Below are 20293 nucleotides of genomic sequence, written 5' to 3' on the forward strand. Positions count from 1 at the left end.
AGATGATCATGCATGCTTTGACTTAATTTTACTCAAGAATATTACAAAAATTACAAGGAAAGGCAGTTTGTGGTTCACTTATAATCCACACATGGGCCAATTTATTGTGAGCCGATTAATGGTAGGAGCATGTAGTTTTTAAATTTCTGTTTTATCAGGATTTACTTAGTAGCTTAAGGACTCTTTGGTGACCCACTTTTGAGCTTTTGTTTTCTCATTTGTATAACAAGAATGGTAAATAATTATACCTTTTTACCTACTAGAATCATATTAAGACTCAAATAAGATGTGAAGACTGCTTATAAACTCCATAGGGCCAAGTATATAGTGGAAAAGTAATTTCATTTAGATATATTTAGGGATAGTTTTAAAGCTTTAAAATTTTTGTGGATAAATACATAATAAATATTAATGCAATGTATAGACATTCAAAGGGTTATTAAACTGACAAAAAGTATTTGAGGCAAAAAGACAAAGGTTTGGTGTCTGAAAAAGATTTTATCATAACCAAGTGATTTTTTTTTTGCAAATTAAGCACCTTCCTGTATACCTTGTTCTATCTCCTGTTTGTGATGACCTCCTAAGTTATTGAACATATTTAATAGCTTTCATGGATGAGACTGAAGGTAGAACTGAATTTCTAGCATTTTCCCTAAAAGGGAGGAGTAACTTGCTAAACTTAATTTTTTTTTTCAAGGAAGTTTTTGGTTTATTTGTGAAACATAGAGGAAAATATTTTCATTTCCCCATTTAAGAAGTAGTGTAGACCAAGCATACTCAGGTGCTTTCTTAAAATACTTGCTGTGTTTCTTTCTAGTACCCACTGAGAGGGTATTGCAAGGATATGTTTAAAGCACTAAGGATACAAAATGGAAAGAAACAGAACAATATAAAAAACAAGTGTAGCATAACCAGGTGATTAACATATGTATAATTGGAGTACCTAAGTGTTGTGGTCTGAATGTTTGTTACCCCAGATTTCATGTTGAAATCCTAATGCCCAGTGTTGATGGTATTAGAATGTGAAGTTTTAGGAAGGTGCTGAGGTCATGAAGGTGGAGCCTTCATGTGTGGAATTAATGCTTGTATAAAAGAGATCCTCAGAAAGCTCCCTAGCACTTTTCACCATGTGAGAATATAGCAGGAAGTCTACAGCACAGAAGAGAACCAAGATCAAAAGCTCCTTGATCTCAGACTTTTAGCTTCCAGATTGTGAGAAATTGTTTGTAAGTTGTGTAGTCTGTGGTATTTTGTTACAGTATCCAAGCAGATTAAGACATTGATGAAATGGATAGGGGAAAGGGCAGAAACAATATCTGAAGAAATAATAGCTATTTTTCAAAAACTGTTAAGACCACTGATGGAAGAATCTCAGTGAACCCAACACAGGATAAATAATAAACATTTACCTTTAGTGTTTTAGAAACTCTTTCATAACACCACTAAGCCAAAAGAAATAATTAATAATTCTGTTTATTTAGTAGTTAACAACTTAGTAGTGGGAGTTTGTAGTACTATGTCTGCCTGCTATTGCTATGTTTCCCTCAGCACTTAGTTCCAGATCACAGTGCTAAAAACCACATATAAACAGAATAATCTTAAAAACAGAAGGGGAAAAAGACATGTTAGTTACAGGGAAATAAGAATCTTTTTTTTTTTAAATAAAGATTTTATTTATTTATTTGACAGACAGAGATCACGAATAAACAGAGAGAGAGAGAGAGAGAGGAGGAGGAAGCAGCTCCCCACTGAGCAGAGAGCTGGAGGCGGGCTTGATGCCAGGACCCTGGGATCATGACCTGAGCTGAAGGCAGAGGCTCTAACCCACTGAGCCACCCAGGCGCCTTGAGAAATAAGAATCTTCAACAATGATTTTTTAACCATGTAACTTAGAAGAGACAGTGGAATGACACCTTTACAGTGCTGGCAGAAAAATTGATAACCAGTGATTCTGTACTCAGTGAAAATACCCTTCAAAACCAGAAATGAAATAAATATATTCTTGGATAAACAAAAGCTGAGAGAAGGCATCAGCGACATACCCACACCTTAGGAAACATTAAGGAAATACACAGCCCCCCCCCCCCCAAAAAAAAAAAATTCCGAGGTACAAGCATGACGGAATGAAGAATACTGGAATAGCTAAATAGGGTGGGCAGGACTGTTAGTTGCTTAAACCAGTAGTTTTAACAATCTCCAGTGTTCCATTGGAAATGTTATATTGGAAAACAATAGAACATGTCAAAGTAATTACATGACCGCAATAGCAAAAGGAGGAAGTAAATAGAATTATAAGAATCTCTCATTTGAGGGCGCCTGGGTGGCTCAGTGGGTTAAGCCTCTGCCTTTGGCTCAGGTCATGATCTCAGGGTCCTGGGATCAAGCCCCGCCTCCAGCTCTCTGCTCAGCAGGGAGCCTGCTTCCCTCTCTCTCCTTGCCTGCCTCTCTGCCTACTTGTGATTTCTCTCTCTCTCTCTCTGTCAAATAAATAAATAAATAACCTTAAAAAAAATAGAATCTCTCATTTGTATGGGACATGGTAAAAGCACTAATTTAAGATACAAAATGAAGATGCATTTTTGTATCTTTTTAAAAAATTAATTTATTTATTTTCAGAAAAACAGTATTCATTATTTTTTCACCACACCCAGTGCTCCATGCAATCCATGCCCTCTGTAATACCCACCACCTGGTACCCCAACCTTGTATCTTTTACAGTAACCACTGAAAGAATTATGCTAAAAGATAAACCTATAGAGTACATAAAATAGAATGATAAATATGTGATTAATAGAAAAGGAAGATCAAAGAACAGAACAAGGGGACAAATGGAAAATAAATACAAAGATGATGGACTTAACTACATCAGTAATTAAATGCTAATGGACTAAATGTATCAGGTATCAGAGAATCAGGTTGAATCAGAAAAGCAAAACCCAGCTATGTGCTGTTTACAAAGCATAAACAGGTACAGAGTAAAAATATGGGAAACAGTGTACCATGCAGATGTTACCTAAGAAATGGCTGTGTAACTATACTAATAGGAGATACAGTGTCTTTAGCCAAGAGACATAATTGGAGATAAAAAGGGATAATGTTAAAGGGGCAATTTATTAGGAAGATAGAATAGTTCTAATTTGTATAACCTAATTACATAGCTTCAAAATATGTAAAGCAAAATTTAGCTAAAAGGAAAATCAGACAAGTCCATTATTATTGTTGTGAATTTAATAGACCTTTCTCACAGACCTCTTTAAGAAAATCTATAGAGAAATAGTGACCTTTACCTCACACCAAATACAAAAAATAATTGAAAATGGTTAATGGTCTTAAATTGTAACGCTAAAAATATAGAACTTGAAGATACAAAATACAGAAAAAATACCCATAATATCCTGGTACCAAAAATTTTAGGATGCAGAGAGAACCAACCATAAAATAGAAGGAACAAAGGAAAACAAAAGGCAAATCACAGAACAGAAAAATATATTTGTAATAGATATGTTGGACAAAGGACTTAAACATAAGTCTTAAGACAACTCTGTTTAAAGTGGACAAAAGATTTGAAGTTATATGAATGGATCATAAACCCATTAAAGAGGTGGTCAGCATCATTAGTTCATCATTAAAACAACATCATTGAAAGTCAACATCATTAAAAATATTTTTAATATATTTGTATAGTCATCACCACAATTTAATTTTAGAACATTTGTGACCACCCCCAAAAAACCTTATATCCATTCTTTTTTTTTTTTTTTTCAAGACTTTATTTATTTATTTGACAGAGATCACAAGTAGGCAGAGAAGCAGGCAGGGAGAGGGGGAGTGCAGAGCAGGCTCCCTGCGGGGCAGAGACCCTGATGCACAGCCTCGATCCCAGGACACTGAACCGAAGGCAGAGGCTTAACCCACTGAGCCACCCAGGCGCCCCCTTATATCCATTCTTCTCCATCCTCTCCCATCTCCTGCCTCAGCCCTGTAAATGTTGAATGAAATTATTTAGCCCACCAGTTGGAAATGAACAGAAATGAACTAAGGTTAATATTTGTACTGTTTGTTGAGTAAACAAAAAGATAAAACTACAAGGGAAATCAAAATAAAAGTTTAAGAAGCGAAAATACTTACATGCACTCTAAGAACTGGTATAAGAGAAGTTGGCAATAAGGTTATTAAAATGATATTCTGAGATAAAACACCTTAGCAGTACATTAGACTATATTTTAAAAACTGTTTTATTTATTACTAGAGAGAGATGGCATAAGTAGAGGGCAGGGGAGAAGGAGAACAGATTCCCCTCTGATCAGGGAGCCCAACTCAGGGCTCATCCCAGGACCCTAGGATTACAACTTGAGTCGAAGGCAGATGCTTAACCAACTGAGCCACCTGCATGCTCCAGTACATTAAATTATAGATTAGATTAATGTGGTAGAGATCCTTCAGGGATTCTTAAAAGTCCATTAAAGAATCCATGAAGCCATAGTTTAACTTACAGCATTTTTTCCCCTTTTGTGATTTATGCAGTAATGCTGTGTTCTATAGTTGATGGCATCTTAAATGTGGTGAAACGCGGTATGTTTGAAATGATGTATTCTTAAGTCAGCTATTACAGAGGAAGATTCAGAATATTTCATGCAATAAAAATATTAAAATTATTCACTGGGAAAAGATTTGGTCTAAAAGAAAAAGCTACTTATATTTCAAAGTAGTGAAATAGCACTCATCTAAAATTTTAGTAGGTCAGGCCTTTCATTAATCTACATTAATCTTGTGATGATTTTTGAATATGTGAGTTTTAAAGTTTTCATATACACATGAAATTTGAGCCTTAAGATTGTTCTAACTCTTGAGGTTCTGATTTTATTTTGAAGATCTGTGCGTTGCCTAATTTATGGAGTATAGCATGGGTTGTTCTTTTAAAGTTTGGGGTTCTAAAACAGATACTTTTAGTGTGGATTATTTTATATAATTTCCTCAGAAGTCATGAAAAAAATCAAATTGCTGAATTTAACTAGAGTTTTATAATTCTAATTTAAAGAATATTACCTTAAGTATATAGAAAGGAGAACTTGTATAGGTGATGATGGTTTTTAAGGTATTTTTTATCAGCTTCAGACTCATCCTTCTAAAAATTTTTTTTTGTGGCGTAGGAGCTGAGATCCTACAAACTATATTTCTTGCTTACCATCTGATTCCCCATTAAATTCTGCCAGTAGGAGGATGGGAAATAGGAAAGCAAGAGGAGGGGCAAGGGATTTGCTCCTTTGTGTTTACTTCTTATCAATATTATCTTCACAGCAATGGGACTTCACCCTGGTAAGAAAAGGAGTGGCAGATCACTCCATTTTGCACTATTCCGCACTCATAGAACGCTCATGACGTTCCTCCTAGATAACATCAACTAGCCTTTTGCTCTCTCTCTGAGATTTGTGTCCCCATTTTGCTGGGACCCTCCTCAAGTTCTTGGTTCTTTGTGTTTTTCAAGAAGTGCTTTATTTCTAGAGATCTAGGCTTTAGTTTTATGTGGTTTCTCCAAACCTTTGAGTTCCAGTAATTCTAGTCACTTTTGTTTCCCTCAGCTCTGGGCGTCCAAGCTGCTTCTTGTAATTACTTTCTTTGTAATTATATGAGTCCCTTTTTTACCTTTCCAGTTCTTCAGTTCATGGTTAACAACTTATTCTAAACTCTGTTACAGTTACTGGTGAGATTTTTGCCTTTTGACTGATACCTGACTAAAATAGCCTGGTCAAAATAATAGACCTTTGCAAACCAAGGTCCTGGAGATCACATTTAGGTCATTCTCTATTTAGTCATTATTGGACCTCTGTAATGTGCTGGGCCTTTCTTTACTGTATTCTCTGTCAGATGTCCTCCCTATCTGTGGTCCCAGAGCTGCTTGAGAATATGTCATTATTACACTTCATTGTCATTGCCTGCTTTTCTGTATTTCTCAACTTGTGGCCCATGATAGTATGTTTTGTTTCTTTGTCCTTAGTTCCTAACACAGGATTTGTATAAACTAGATGTTCAATAAATATTTTAATTAATTAACATACTTGTAAATATGGTTGTAAAGGGCAGAAGTCATGACAAAAATTATCAGATGAAGGGGAAGGATCTTACTTTGATTATTTTGGGCGTCTGAAGGTCCTCTGATAATAAGAAGTTTAAGCCAATGTTAATATGGTATCAAAGGTTATTTAATACTCTTCAAAAAGTCACATATCTAAGGCTTGATTTGGGTTTTCTGGTTCAATTGTTCTGGTTCAGTTGCTCGTGAGATTGAATGTGCTTTATCTCACTACATTTTCACCAACTCTTATACAGTACTGTTCTAGGGAAGAATCCAGATCCATTTATCATGATACTTCTCAGGTTATCAGGCCTCAACCTGTCAGGTATCATTTTAGCTTGCCTTTCTCTTCCACCTTCACTGTGCTCATGGAGTGAACCCTATACTTCACTGTACTTTAGTTATTAGTGCATTATTAATGCTTGATACAGGGCCACCTAGAAGGTTTACAAGTCTTCCAGTTATTTTGATTGTAATACACTTTCTCTTCAGTATTTAGTAGGGTCACCCTGACCTACAAATATCCTAGTTCCAGACCCTTAACTCCATCATGGTAACACCTTATTGGCACCCATGTCATTCCTATTATTAAACTCTTAATATAGGCTCCCTCCTGCTCAGTTTATATTAAGCAATTTAAATCTATAGTTACTGTTTTTCAAAATGAGAGATTTGGGGACATCTTTCTATTCCCACTTCTTATTTGTAGTAGAGGATCTTTTGATGAACTAACTGGATAATTTGAATATCTTGGTTTACAGTACTGAGATTTTAGGGAAAAAAGTAAATATTTCCCTGAAATTTCTTTATACTTGTTGAGGGGTGTGGATTTTTTTTATTTATCTTTAAGAATTTTGATGGGTATTTGGTCACTTGGCCATTTCTTTATTTGCTTTTTTGAGTTTTTATGTCGCTAAATCTTTCTGTTCCAGTGTCGTTAACATACAATGCTCTATTTGTTTCAAGTGTACAATATAGTGATCCAACAGTTCTGCACATTACTTAGTGCTCATCAAAACAAGTATACTCCTAATCCCCTACCTACCTCCGTTCTGGTAACCATCTGTTTGTTAAGAGTCTGTTTTGGTGTGTGTGTGTGTGTGTGTGTGTGTGTGAATTTTACTTTACTCCTTTGTTTCTTAAGTTCCACATATGAGTGAAATCACATGGTATTTGTTTTTCCCTGACTAGGTTACTTTGCTTAGCATTATACTCTCTAGCACCATGCATGCTATTGCAAATGGCAAGGTTTCATTCTTTTTTATGGCTGAGTAATATTCCACCACACACACACACACACACACACACACACTCTCTCTCTCTCTTTCTCTCTCTCTATATATATCCATTCATCTGTTAGTGGACACCTGGGCTGCTTCCATAGGTCAGCTGTTGTAAATAGTGCTGGAATAAACATGAGGGTGCATATATCCTTTTGAATTAGTGTTTTTTGTATTCTTTGGGTAAATACCCAGTAGCATGATTACTGTATCATAAGGCAGTTCTTCTTTTTTTTTTTTTAAAGTAGGCTCCATGCCCAGTGTGGAGCCCGATGTGGGGCCCAAACTCATGACCCTGAGATAAGACCTGAGTCATGATCAAGAGTTGGACACTTAAGCAACTAAGTAGGGCAGTTCTATTTTTTTTTTTAATATTTTATTATTTATTTGACAGAGAGATCACAAGCAGGCAGAGAGGCAGGCAGAGAGAGAGAGAGAGAGAGAGGAGGAAGCAGGCTCCCCACTGAGCAGAGAGCCCAATGCGGGACTCGATCCCAGGACCCTGAGATCATGACCTGAGCCGAAGGCAGTGGCTTAACCCACTGAGCCACCCAGGCGCCCCCGGCAGTTCTATTTTTAATTTTTGGGGGAAACCTCTACACTGTTTTCCTCAGTGTCTGCTGCAGTTTGCATTCCCACCAGCAGTGCACAGGGGTTCCTTTTTATCCATATCCTCGCTTACACTTGTTTCTTGTTTTTGATTTTAGCCATTCTGACATGTTTGACGTGATTTCCATTGTGGTTTTGATTTTTCATTTCCCTGATGATGTGTGATGTTGAGCATCTTTTCATGTGTCTTATGTGTGTCTGTTGGCCATCTTTGTGTCTTTGCAGAAATGTCTGTTCATGTCTTCTGCCCATTTTTAATTGCATTATTGGTTTTTGGGGTGTTGAGTTGTATCTGTTCTTTGCATATTTTGGATACTAACCATTTACCGGACATGTCATTTGCAGATATCTTCTCCCATTGAGTAGGTAGGTTGCCTTTCAGTTTCGTTGGTCATCTCTTTTCCTTTGCAGAGATTTTTTTTTTTTAAATGTAGTTTCAATAGTTTGTTTTTTCTTTTATTTCCCTTGCCTCAGTAGACATATCTGAAAGGAGATTGCCATGACCAGTGTCAGAAAAATTACTTTCTGTGCTCTCTTCAAGTATTTTTATGGTCTCAAATTTCACATTTAGGTCCTTACTTAATTTCAGTGTATTTTTGTGTATGGTGTAAGAAAGTGGTCCAATTTTATTCTTTTTCATGTAGCTGTCCAGTTTTCCCAAAACCATTTGAAAAGACTTTTTCTCATTGCATATTCTTTGTTGAAGATTAATTGACCATATAATTGTGGGTTTATTTCTGGGCTTCCTATTTAGTTCTTTTGATCTATGTGTCTGTTTTTATGCCAGTACCATACTTTTTGGATTACTAAAGTAGTAATAACTAGTATAACTAGTAGTTATAACTAGTATAACTGGTAGTTACTACTACTACTAGTAGTATAACTTGAAGTCTGGAATTATGATGCTTCTTGTTTTGCATTTCTTTTTTTAAGATCGCTTTGGCTATTCAGGGTCTTTTGTGGTTCCATACAAATTTTAGGATTATTTGTTCTAGTTATGTGAAAAACACTGCTGGTATGCATGTTGCTTTGAGTAACATACGCATTTTAACGATGTTTGTTCTTCCAATCCCTGAGCATGGAATGTCTTTCCACTTCTTTTTTTTTTTTCCTTTTCTTTGTGCCAAAGAATTTGAGAAAGAGAGAGTGAGTGCAAGAGAGAGTGGGGAGGGGCAGTGGGAGAGGGATAAGCAGACTCCCCACTGAGCAGGGAACCTGACATAATCCTAGGACCCCCCCCCCCCCCCCCCCCCGATCTTAACCTGAACTGAAGGCAGATGCTTAACCAACTGAGCACCTCAGGTACCCTTGTGTTATCAGTTTCTTTCATGTATTTTATAGTTTTCATAGTACAATGTGGGGCTTGATCTAAGGACCCTGAGATCATGACATGAGCTGAAATCAAAGAGTTGGACGCTTAACTGATTGAGCCACCCACATGCCCTAAGTGTTTTTTTGATTTCTCTTTCTGTTGCTTCATTATTAATGTGTAGAAATGCAACAGATTTCTGAACATTAGTTCTGTGTTGCTCTAGCGTTACTGAATTTATTAATTCAAGCAGTTTTTTGGTGGGGTCTTCAGGGTTCTCTTTGTATGGTATCTTGTCATCTACAGATAGTGAAAGTTTTGTTTCTTCTTACCTATTTGGATGCCTTTTATTTCTTTTTGTTGCTGATTGCTGTAGCTATGACTTCCAGTACTGTGTTGAATAAAAGTGATGAGAGTGGGCATCCCTGTCTCATTCCTGCCTATAGAGGAAAAAGCTCTTTTTTTTCCCCATTTAGGATGATCTTAGCTGTGGGTTTTTCATATGAGGCCTTTATAATGTTGAGTTATGTTCCCTCTAAAACTACTTTTTTGAGGGTTTTTTAAATCATGAATGGGTGTTAAACTTTGTCAGATGCTTTTTCTGCATCTGTTGAAATGATATATGGCTCTTACCCTTTCTCTTACTTTAAGATTTTATTTATTTTTTAAATATTTATTTGAGAGCAAGGGAGAGAGAGAGAGAGAGCACATGCACAGAAACGAGGAGGTAGAAACAGACTCCCCACTGAGCAGGGAGCCTGATGCTGGCTTGGATCCCAGGATAGGGATCTGAGCTTAAGGCAGATGCTTAACTGAGCCACTCATGTGCCCCTAAGATTTTTTTTTTTTTTAAATTAATGTATACAGCCAGCATGGGGCTGGAAATTATCAAGAGTTGTACGCTCTACCGACTGAACCAGCCAGGCACCCCTTCTTTCTCATATTGATGCAGTGTATCACATTGATTGATTTGAGAAGACTGAACTGCCTTTACAACCCAGGAGTAAATCCCACTTGATTGTGGGGAATGATTTTGTAATGTAATGTTGGATCTGGCTTGCTAATATTTTGTTGAGGATTTTTGCATCTTTGTTCATCTGGGATTTTGGCTTGCAGTTTTTTGTGGTGGTGTGTTTATCTGGTTTTGGTATCACATGATAAGGCTGGCCTTATAGAACGAATTTTCTATTCCTTCCTCTTTTGTTTTTTGAAATAGTGTGAGAAGACTAGGCATACTCTTCTTTAAACATTTAATAGAATTTGCCTGTGAAGCCATCTGGTGTTTGTTGGGAGTTTTAAAATTACTTGACAGACAAAGATCACAAGTAGGTGGAGAGGCAGGCAGAGAGAGAGGAGGAAGCAGGCTCCCTGCTGAGCAGAGAGTCGATTTGGGTTCGAATTCAGGACCCTGGGATCATGACCTGAGCCGAAGGCAGAGGCTTTAACCCACTGAGCCACCCAGGTGCCCCATAAATTATTATTATTTTTTAAAAGATTTTATTTATTTATTTGACAGAGATCGAGATCACAAGTAGGCAGAGAGGCAGGCAGGGGTTGGGAGAGCAGGCTCCCTGCTGAGCAGGGCTCAATCCCAAGACCCTGAGATTATGACTTGAGCCAAAGGCAGAGTTTTTTTTTTTTTTTTTTTTTAAAGATTATTTATTTATTTATTTATTTGACAGACAGAGATCACAAGTAGGCAGAGAGGCAGGCAGAGAGAGAAGAAGGGAAGCAGGCTCCTTGCTAGCAGAGAGCCCGATGTGGGGCTCGATCCCAGGACCCTGGGATCATGACCTGAGCTGAAGGCAGAGGCTTCAATGCACTGAGCCACCGAGGTGCCCCTGAAGGCAGAGTTATAACCCGCTGAGCCACCTAGGTGCCCCGGGAGTTTTTTAATTACTGATCCAGTTTCTTTGCTGGGAATTAGTCTGTTCAGATTTTATATTTCTTTCTGTTTTAGTTTTGTAGTTTATATGTTTCTAGGGATTAACTATATTTTCTAGGTTGTCCAGTTTGTTTACATATGATAAATCTTTTCAAAACGGAGTATGTTGATTATTTCTTTGTATTCTTGAATTTTTAATACATCAGAGTATGTTAACATATCATTTGATGTTTCCAAATTGTTAAAATTGTTCACATATATTTTTACTTTCCTTTTGGGAATTTGGTAGATATTCCTGCCAAATTAAAGTTAGGCATGGCTGTGTGACTTGATTTAGCTAATGAAGCATGAGTGAGAGTAGTGTGTGATACTCCTAGATGGAAGCTCTAAGAGTTAGTATATACTTTGCCATACTGTCTCCTTCCCTTGGTGCCTACTACTTTAGCCTAGATCTCTGAAGACTTGGAGAACTCCAGTCAGCTCTCAATGAGCATATAGCACAAAAGAATAAAATCTTAGTTATTTTAAGCCACCAAGATTTGTTGGTTTTTCTTATTGTAGCCTAACCCACTTGAACCTGACTTATATAATTGGTGTTAATCAATGCAACTTTTTTTTGTAGGAAAATTTATGAGCAAACACATGTCAGATATAAACTTTTGTCTCATGGTATATCTATGAAGTTCAGTGTAAATGGTTGTAACATCAGTGGAAGTTATGAAGAGAATCTGCTGGGGTGATTATTTTTATTTGTGGGCACCTGTGTAGTGACAGGTATTAGATAACATTGGCAGGCTAGAAGGGAAGCCCAAAATGGAATGGTTAAGTCCTTCAAAAGTGACAGATTTCATACCTGATAACATTAAATATAGGCCATTTGTTTAAGAAAATAAATCCATCTGAGCATAGTCTATTTTGGAAGGATATCTGTTAAGTGAATTAAGTGAGTAGCCTGAGATTACTCACTTAGTGGCAGAACTGGGGGGGAAATCAACCTTTTTGACTCTAGCCTTGTGTTCTTTTTATTATTAAGACATTTCACTTATTCTCTAAAGATTTTTAATCCACTCAATCTGTAATTATACCTTTCAGTCCTAATTTTTCCCCCTAAACTTAATTAACATTTTCCCATCAATTTGCACAGAATTGTTAATCATAATTCTTGGCTCTTGACACATTATTCTTACTGATTTTTGCATGATCTTATGTAGAATACTTAAGAAAAGAAAAAATACTTAAAAAATGAAAATACTTAAGAAAAATAACTATCTGTGAATCCAACTTCTCAAGCATTGCCAATAACTTCAGTCTTCCTGTGTGCTCTCCTTGACTCTTCCTAAATGATAGGTATCATTCTGAGCTTTGTATTTCAGTCTCTTACATTTTATAAAAGTTGTATCCCTCAACAATATTTTTTTTCTTAATTTTGTTTGTATAAAAATAATACGCTAAAATGTAGTTTGGATTTTTTTTTATTAGATATCATGTTACTAATACTCATTCTTGTTGCATGTAATTATAGTTTATTTTTACAACTATGTATAATATTCATTCTGCAGACTTAATAGCTGATCCATTTTCCTTACTGTAGACATTTGGGTTGAATCTAGTATTATGCTGTTAGAGACATGTTGTGAGCATCTACTCATATTTCTTTTAAACATGTGTTAAAATTTCTCTCAGATACGCAGCTAGAGGAATTGCAGACTCTTAGGGTATGCAATATTTAACTTTATGAAAGGGTACCTAATTAATTTCCACCATAGTTATAATATTCATTAATTTTTTTTCTTGAACAGGATTGCTAAAGGTTGTTTACCTATTTTATCAATCTTTTGAAAGAACCAGGGAAGGTATTTATGAGCTTTGTTGTAATTATTTAGATAATAAATTATTATGGTTTGAACTAAGGCTTAGCAGTGGAGATAGAGGGGGATGGGATTGGGAACTGTGAGGGATTTAAAGTAATACAGTTTGACTTGATGATCCAGTTTGATATGGCATTTGAGGGAATGGAAATTGTAAAGAATGATCTTTGAGTTTCTGGCCCGTATATGATTCAGGAGTGTAAGTGTAGTTACTTTGTATAATCTTGTAATTGAAAAGTGCCTAGATCAGTTTTGTTTCATTAGTTTTAGTGCCAGTATTTTCTGTTATTAGAAATAAAGCTTTTAAGGTTTTAAGGATTAAAGTTTTAACCTTCAGTTTGAAATACACATGCATGTCTTTATCTGAGAGTAATTTTATAAGTGATGAGAGGCCTTAACTGATCAATTAATAAAGAGAAAAATATTTAAAAAAAAAAAGAAAGTTTTTAGGGATACTGTTTATTTTCTTTAATACTTGGGAAACATTTTATATAAACTACTTTACCTTCCTTAAGAAGGACTTTGAAACTGTTGTCCTAAAATTTTATCACTGGTTGACGTTTTATTCTGTTTTGTTTTTTCGATTTTACTTGTTTATTTGACAGAGAGATAACAAGTAGGCAGAGAGGCACGTGGAGAGAGGTTGCAGGTTGCCTGCTGAGCGGAGAGCCCCATGTGGGGCTTGATCCTGGGACCTTGAGATTATGACCTGGGCTGAAGGGAGAGGCTGAAACCCACTGAGCCATCTAGGTGCCCTCACTGATTGACTCTTAACCAAATAAACTGGATTACTCTAGAAGGAAGATAGGTCAGAAATAACAAAATCTGTAAATTCCCAGTGCTTCCTCTATTGTTTAGAAGTATTGGTTTCTAAGGGACTAAGTAATTTAGAGTCCAGGATAATTAGTCTACTTTATCCTTTCTATATTTCTGCTTTGAGAAATACAGGACGTACATGCAAATTCATTATTAGGCACTCTCATCACTTAACTGAGACGTAGAATGATAATTGGAATTGCTTTCTCTGCTTTTGAATTACAGTGGGGAAGTTTAAGTTTTTTTTACAATAGTGGTTTTCCACTAGCTATCAAAGATGATGATTGATTTTCAAGGGTGTAGGAGGTAATTGGCAGAACAACTGTTTTAAAAACAGTTTGTAGGGGTACCTGGCTGGCTCAGTTGGTAGAGTCATCATCTCTTGATCTCTGGGCTGTGAGTTCAAACCCCATGTTGGGCATGGAGCCAACTTAAAATTTAAAAAACTAACATTGAAAAAAAAAAGGAAAGGAGTTTGCATCTTTCAGGGAACCCCTGGTTTTATAATTTAATTTAAAGCTTTTTATTTAATCATGGAGAATTTGGTAAAAATTTATTTAGCTGGAATAAATAATAATTTGATCCATTTACAAAAGAATAAATAAAAATTATTGAAATCTTATATTTTTCAGATACCATTTTGTTTTAAAATCTTTGCTGCTTTCTTGGTGGCCTTTTCCCTTTTTGTATATAACCACTTGTGTATCAAAATGAGGCACTACCTCAAATGATTACAATTGCTCTCTTGGTTCTGCTGTGAGTAAGACCATTATTATCAAAAACATCATATGACCTTTCTAATAGATGACTTTCTCAGTTCACCGAAACCGAACAGCTGTTTCAAACAAATGCCCTTTCTATGAGCATTTATCATCTGCGGATCAATTTATTGTTATTTGTGATGAAGATATCCACATTTTGAGCGATTTTTTAAAAATCAGAATTTAATATTTTGAATTTCAATGTATTATCCAACAGTGTAAGTAAAAATATATATTTAAGCATTTTTTTATTATTATTTTATCTGACAGAGATCACAAGTACACAGAGAGCAGGCAGAGAATGGGGGGGGGGGGAAGCAGGCTCCCTGCTGAGCAGAGAGCCCGATGCGGGGCTCAATCACAGGACCCTGGGATTATGACCTGAGCTGAAGGCAGAGGCTTTAACCCACTAAGCCACCCAGGTGCCCCTAAGCATTTTTTAAAAAATTTTATTTATTTGAGAGGGAGAGGATTATTATTTTGTGAAAAATGCTGTTGGTATTTTGGAAGGGATTGCATTAAATATGTACATTGCTTTGGGTAGCATATGCATTTTAACAGTATTTGTTCTTCCAATCCCTGAGAATGGAATATATTTGCATTTCTTTTTGTTTTTCTTTTTTCCAAAGAATTTATTTGAGAGAGGGAGAGAGTGCACGGGTGCGCGCACCCACGTATGCGTAGAGCACGAGGTGGGAGAGGGACAGAGGGAGAGGGAGAAGCAGATTGCCTGCTGAGCGGGGAGACCTGCGTGCAGGGCTAGATGCCAGGACCCTGGGCAGAGTTGTAATTGACTGAGTCTCTCAGGCACCCCAGCAAAAATACAAATTTAAAGAAAATAACTAAAAAAACTAATGTGAAAGGCCAGAAGGATTTGAGGATTATTTATCCCAGTGAATGTATTGAGATGCAACATTAATAGGCCTGTTAGAGGTTTCTTGGTGACTGGTTTAGGTTTTGTCTAAGATGCTACTGATCCCAAGGGATAATGATTAAAGATGAGTAAGGGGGAGATCATTGCATGTTCCAATGTAGTGAACTAAATGTCTTGATCTTTTTAGCCAGTCAGATTTTATGTAAGTTGTCAAACTGGTAAAGCAGCTTTCATGCAAAGTACATTTTGAGTATTTTCTTTGTTGAATGAATTGTTTGCCTTTTGGGACAATTTTAACAGCATATAGTGTATTAACTAGTAGTTAACCCTCATTTGCAGTACTACAACTTTATTGTTCTGGAAATGATATAACACCTCTTTAAGACTAAGTTTTTTGTGGGCAGAGTTCATGTTATTTATCTTTTCTGCCTTCGGTGCCTCATATTGCCTGGGACATGATAGGGCCTCTGTGTTAATGTTTGTTGAACGAATGAATAAAAACTTTAACATAAAGTGAAAACCTAAGCAGAGCCATCAGAATGGGACAGTGATCTAAAACTTTGCCAGTTAATAGATTGACTTTAAATAGAAAGATCCTAGTTTATAAAAGATTACTAATCTCTATTATTTGCTTTCATTATTTCATTCAAGAGGTTTGGTGCCTGTTGAGTGCCAGGTTTTATACTAAATGCTGGGTTTTATACTAAATATAATAATGAACAAAACATTAAGTCCTTGCTCTCAAGGTGATTAAATTCTAATGGAGGGAATGAGCAATAAAACCAGTATTTAGAATGTCAAGCCAGGCAGGCTACAGAGGAAATTAAAAAAAGGAAGGGGGGTAGGGTGTGTAACCTGGGTACGGAGTTGTCACTTTTATACAGGGTGACCAGGGAGGTGCTGTGTGAGTAGAACCAGAAGGAAATGAGACTATCTGGGAGAAGTGCATTACACACCAGGGAAGAGCAATTACAAAAGTAGCATCAGCAAAGAGACTGCTGTGCTGCTAGAACAGGGTAGGTGTGTGCAGAGTAGCAGCAGATGAGGTTAAAAAAGGTCCTATAAGGCCTAGTAAGCCATTTAAGGACTTAAGGGTTAATTACTCAGTAAAGTGCCAATAGTTGGATGATTTTGAAGAAGAGGGATGATGTTATTTATGATTTAGTCTCTGCTCTGGCTGCTGCATAGAAAATACACAGCGGTCAGTGGCCCAGGAAGGGGAAAATGTGGTGGGGTGGAAGCAGGAAGACCAGATGTAGGATACTCTAAATATTCTAGGCATAGAGATGATCAGGGTTGGGTTAAGATTCTAGCAGTTTAGGTGGTAAGAAGTGGTCAGACTCTTGATATATTTTGAAGGAAGACCCTACAGGTTTGGGTGATGCATTGATTGTGGTGATAAGATTATTAAGAGGAACAGGGTTTAGAGGAAGTGGAAATACATGTTATATTTTCCTTGATTTCTGTCCCTGATGCTAGGCTTTAATTCTCTAGCTAGAATAGGAGAGAATTGCTACTTAACCCTGGAATTTGGTACTATGGAAAGAAAATTGAATTGAGATCCTAAAGTGGTTTTTTTTTTTTTTTTAAAGATTTTATTTATTTATTTGACAGACAGAGATCACAAATAGGCAGAGAGGCAGGCAGAGAGAGAGAGAGAGAGAGGGAAGCAGGCTTCCTGCGGAGCAGGGAGCCCGATGCGGGGCTCGATCCCAGGACCCTGAGATCATGACCCGAGCCAAAGGCAGCAGCCCAAACCACTGAGCCACCCAGGCGCCCCCTTAAAGTGGCTTTTTAAGGGCTGATGCTCTCGCTTTCAGAGACTTGGCTAAATTATTTTTTTGAGCCTTTTCAAGCTCTGTTTCCTTAACCAGAAAAATGACTTGGTTGACCCTGATGGTCTCTAACATGATTTCGTTTGTTACAATTTGTGTCTGTTTCATTATTTTTGGAAGTGCATTGATGACTTCCCCTTTATCCACTCACTAATTATAGGCATTCATTGTATTTCTGACCTTCCCTCTTATCACCTGTATTCTTCCTGGCTTTAATCAGTTTTATAAATATCTCTCAGACCTATATTTTAAATGGACTTTTTTTTTCTGAGTTCTGGATTCATTAAATTCATTAATTCATTAAATCTGTTCCAGTAAGTTCAATCCTGAATTCATTTACTCTCCCCTAAACTTGCTCTTCTTCCTGTGCTTAGCACTTGGTAATGTGGATTATTGGATTCTATTATTAATAGCTGATTATTAACCTTATTTAATTACTAATGTTCATTTTGCTAAGATAAATTAATTGGAATTAAGTTTGGGAAACTAACCTGGCAGATCTCACAGTGTGATCTATGATCCTGAAACCATTTCAGGGAACCTGCAAGATCAAAACTTAATTTTTATAATACTAAAAACATTTGAAATAATAATACTAAAAACATTTTTAAAAACTGTGGACATTTGCTCTGATGGTACATATACATTGGTGTGTACAACTACTGGTTCCTTATTTCAGATCATAGCAGGGGCATTCTTCCCCTATATGCATTTGTGGGGAAGAAAACAATTTCACTTAAGGTTTTTGATGAAGCAGTTAAGTATGTTAATTTTCTTAAATCTTATCCTTAGGTATATGTCTTAATATTCTGTGTGATGAAAAAGGTAGTATAAAACATTTCTGCTGCATGGTACAGTCATTTAAAATGATGGTGTATAGCTTTGTTCATTTGTGTATATAGATATCCATGACGTAGTTGAAGGAGAAGAGCTGAAATACACTATAATTAGGAAAACAGCCTAATTTGGGTCCTGACTCTGTTACAGCTTTAGTTTTACTTAGTACACCACTGGGATGTGAGCACTTGTGAGACTCAAGAAATCTCTTCATGCTTTATAGCGCAGCCAACAGTTCATAAAACTGTTAAGAGATCTCTGTTTCACAGCCCAGCTGCTGGGATTTTGAGCAACTGAGACGGTTTTCTTTTCTTTTTTGCCCCACCCCGGCTTTTCTCTCTTTTGGGGAAATCATTTATCTAATACTCTTCAAGGCATCCTATAATGAGTGTGGCCTTGCACTTCCTGAAGGCCGTATGCCCCTTGGGGACATTTTTCTTTTAGCTTTGCATCCCTGTTCCCAGCATTTTGGGGTCTTACCTCCCCACTCCCCTCTTGCAGCTCTAGTACTTGGAAAGCATCCTTTTTTCTCTGCTCTTTTAAAAAATTTAAACTTAGTTAATTAACATGTATAATGTATTACTGGTTTCAGAGGTAGAGTTTAGTAATTCCATCAGTCTTATATAATACCTAGTGCTCATTATGTCCTGTGACCTCCTTACTGTCCATTACCCAGTTACCCAGTTACCCTGACCCTCTTCCCATCCAGCAACCTTTTTGAAAAAGTACAGATTTGCCTTGGGAATGTGTCTGCTAAATCTGTCTTGCCAGTCCTTATGCTCCCCTTAAAAATCTGTTAAACATTGGGCTGATTTTCCCCTTTTGTAGTAGGTTCACTCTTACTTTCACCATGACCGCAGCCACGGGCTTGTTCTTGCAGGAATTTTGTTCACTTAAGTTTCTTTGCATCTCAGCTCTCTGAATTTAAAACAAAAAACAAAAACAAAAACAAAAACAAAACAAAAAAAAACCCTATGACTTTATAGTCTCTCTGGCTTGTTCTTACTGTTGAGGTGGGAGCAATGATAGTCTTTCGTGAGTTTCTGCATCCTAACTATAGTAATCCAAGGATTTACTCTGTTGTGTTCAAAATAATTGGTATTGGTTGACAGTTCATATTGAAATTATTTAGCCAGTTCTTTTAATAATATTTACTAAAATAAGGTATTGGCCGTATTTAGTCTTGATGAAACATCGATATTAAATGTGTGCTGACACAGTAAAAAAAGTTTTATTATGGTAGAATATATAGACGAATCAAATTGTACAATTGGGATTAAATACATTCAGAATGTTGAGAAACCATCACTGCTATCTGTTTCCAAAACATTTTCATCATCCCAAACAACCTTCAGCCATTGGGTAACAACTCCTCATTGCTCTTACCTTCTTTCCCTTGGTAACCTCTGTTCTACTGTCTCTGTGAATTTGCCTATCCCAGATATTTCATAAGTAGAATAATATAATATTTGTTGTTTTGTGTTTGTCTTCATTTAGCATAATGTTTTCGAGGTTCATTCATGTAGCATTTTTCCGAACTTCTTTTTATTGAAGAAATGTATTTTCTTCTGTCTGTGCATCTTTTACATTTTATCCATTCCTCTGTTAATAGACACTTAATGTTTTTACCTTTTGTTTATTATGATTAAATCTGCTATGACTATACAAGTATACAAGTGTCCCGAGTCCCTGTTTTCACTTCTTTTTGATCTGTCCCTAGGAGTGGAATTGCTGGGTCGAAAGGTTATTCTGAGTTTAGCTTTTTGAGGAATTCCTAAATGGTTTTCCATGGTGGCTGCATATGTTATGTTCCCGCCAGCAGTGCACCAGTGTTTAATTTGTCCACATCCGCATGAACATTTGTTATTTGCTTTCTCTCTTTATTTTTTTGAACAACAGTTGTTATTTTCGGTTTTGGTTTTATAGTAGCCATCCTGGTAAGTATGAAGTGATATCTCATTGTGGTTTTTATTTGCATTTCTTTAATGAGTAGTAACGCTGACCCTCTTTTCAAGCACTCACTGGCCATTTGTAAATCTTCTTTGGTGCAGTGTTTATGTCCATATTTTGATTGTGTTTGTTGTTTGTTGTTACTGAGTTATAAGAGTTCTTTATATATTTTGGATATTAAATTCTTTTTTAAAAA

General features: G+C 36.4%; 1 protein-coding gene across 3 annotated transcripts in view; it reads left to right on the forward strand.

Moving 5' to 3' along the window:
* Positions 1–20293, forward strand: part of CDK17 (cyclin dependent kinase 17) — a 110522-nt gene that overhangs the window by 37581 nt on the left and 52648 nt on the right. The gene's annotated exons all lie outside the window — the stretch shown is intronic.

This window comes from Mustela nivalis (assembly GCF_964662115.1).
Source record: "Mustela nivalis genome assembly, chromosome: 7".
NCBI classification, from domain to species: Eukaryota; Metazoa; Chordata; class Mammalia; order Carnivora; family Mustelidae; genus Mustela; species Mustela nivalis.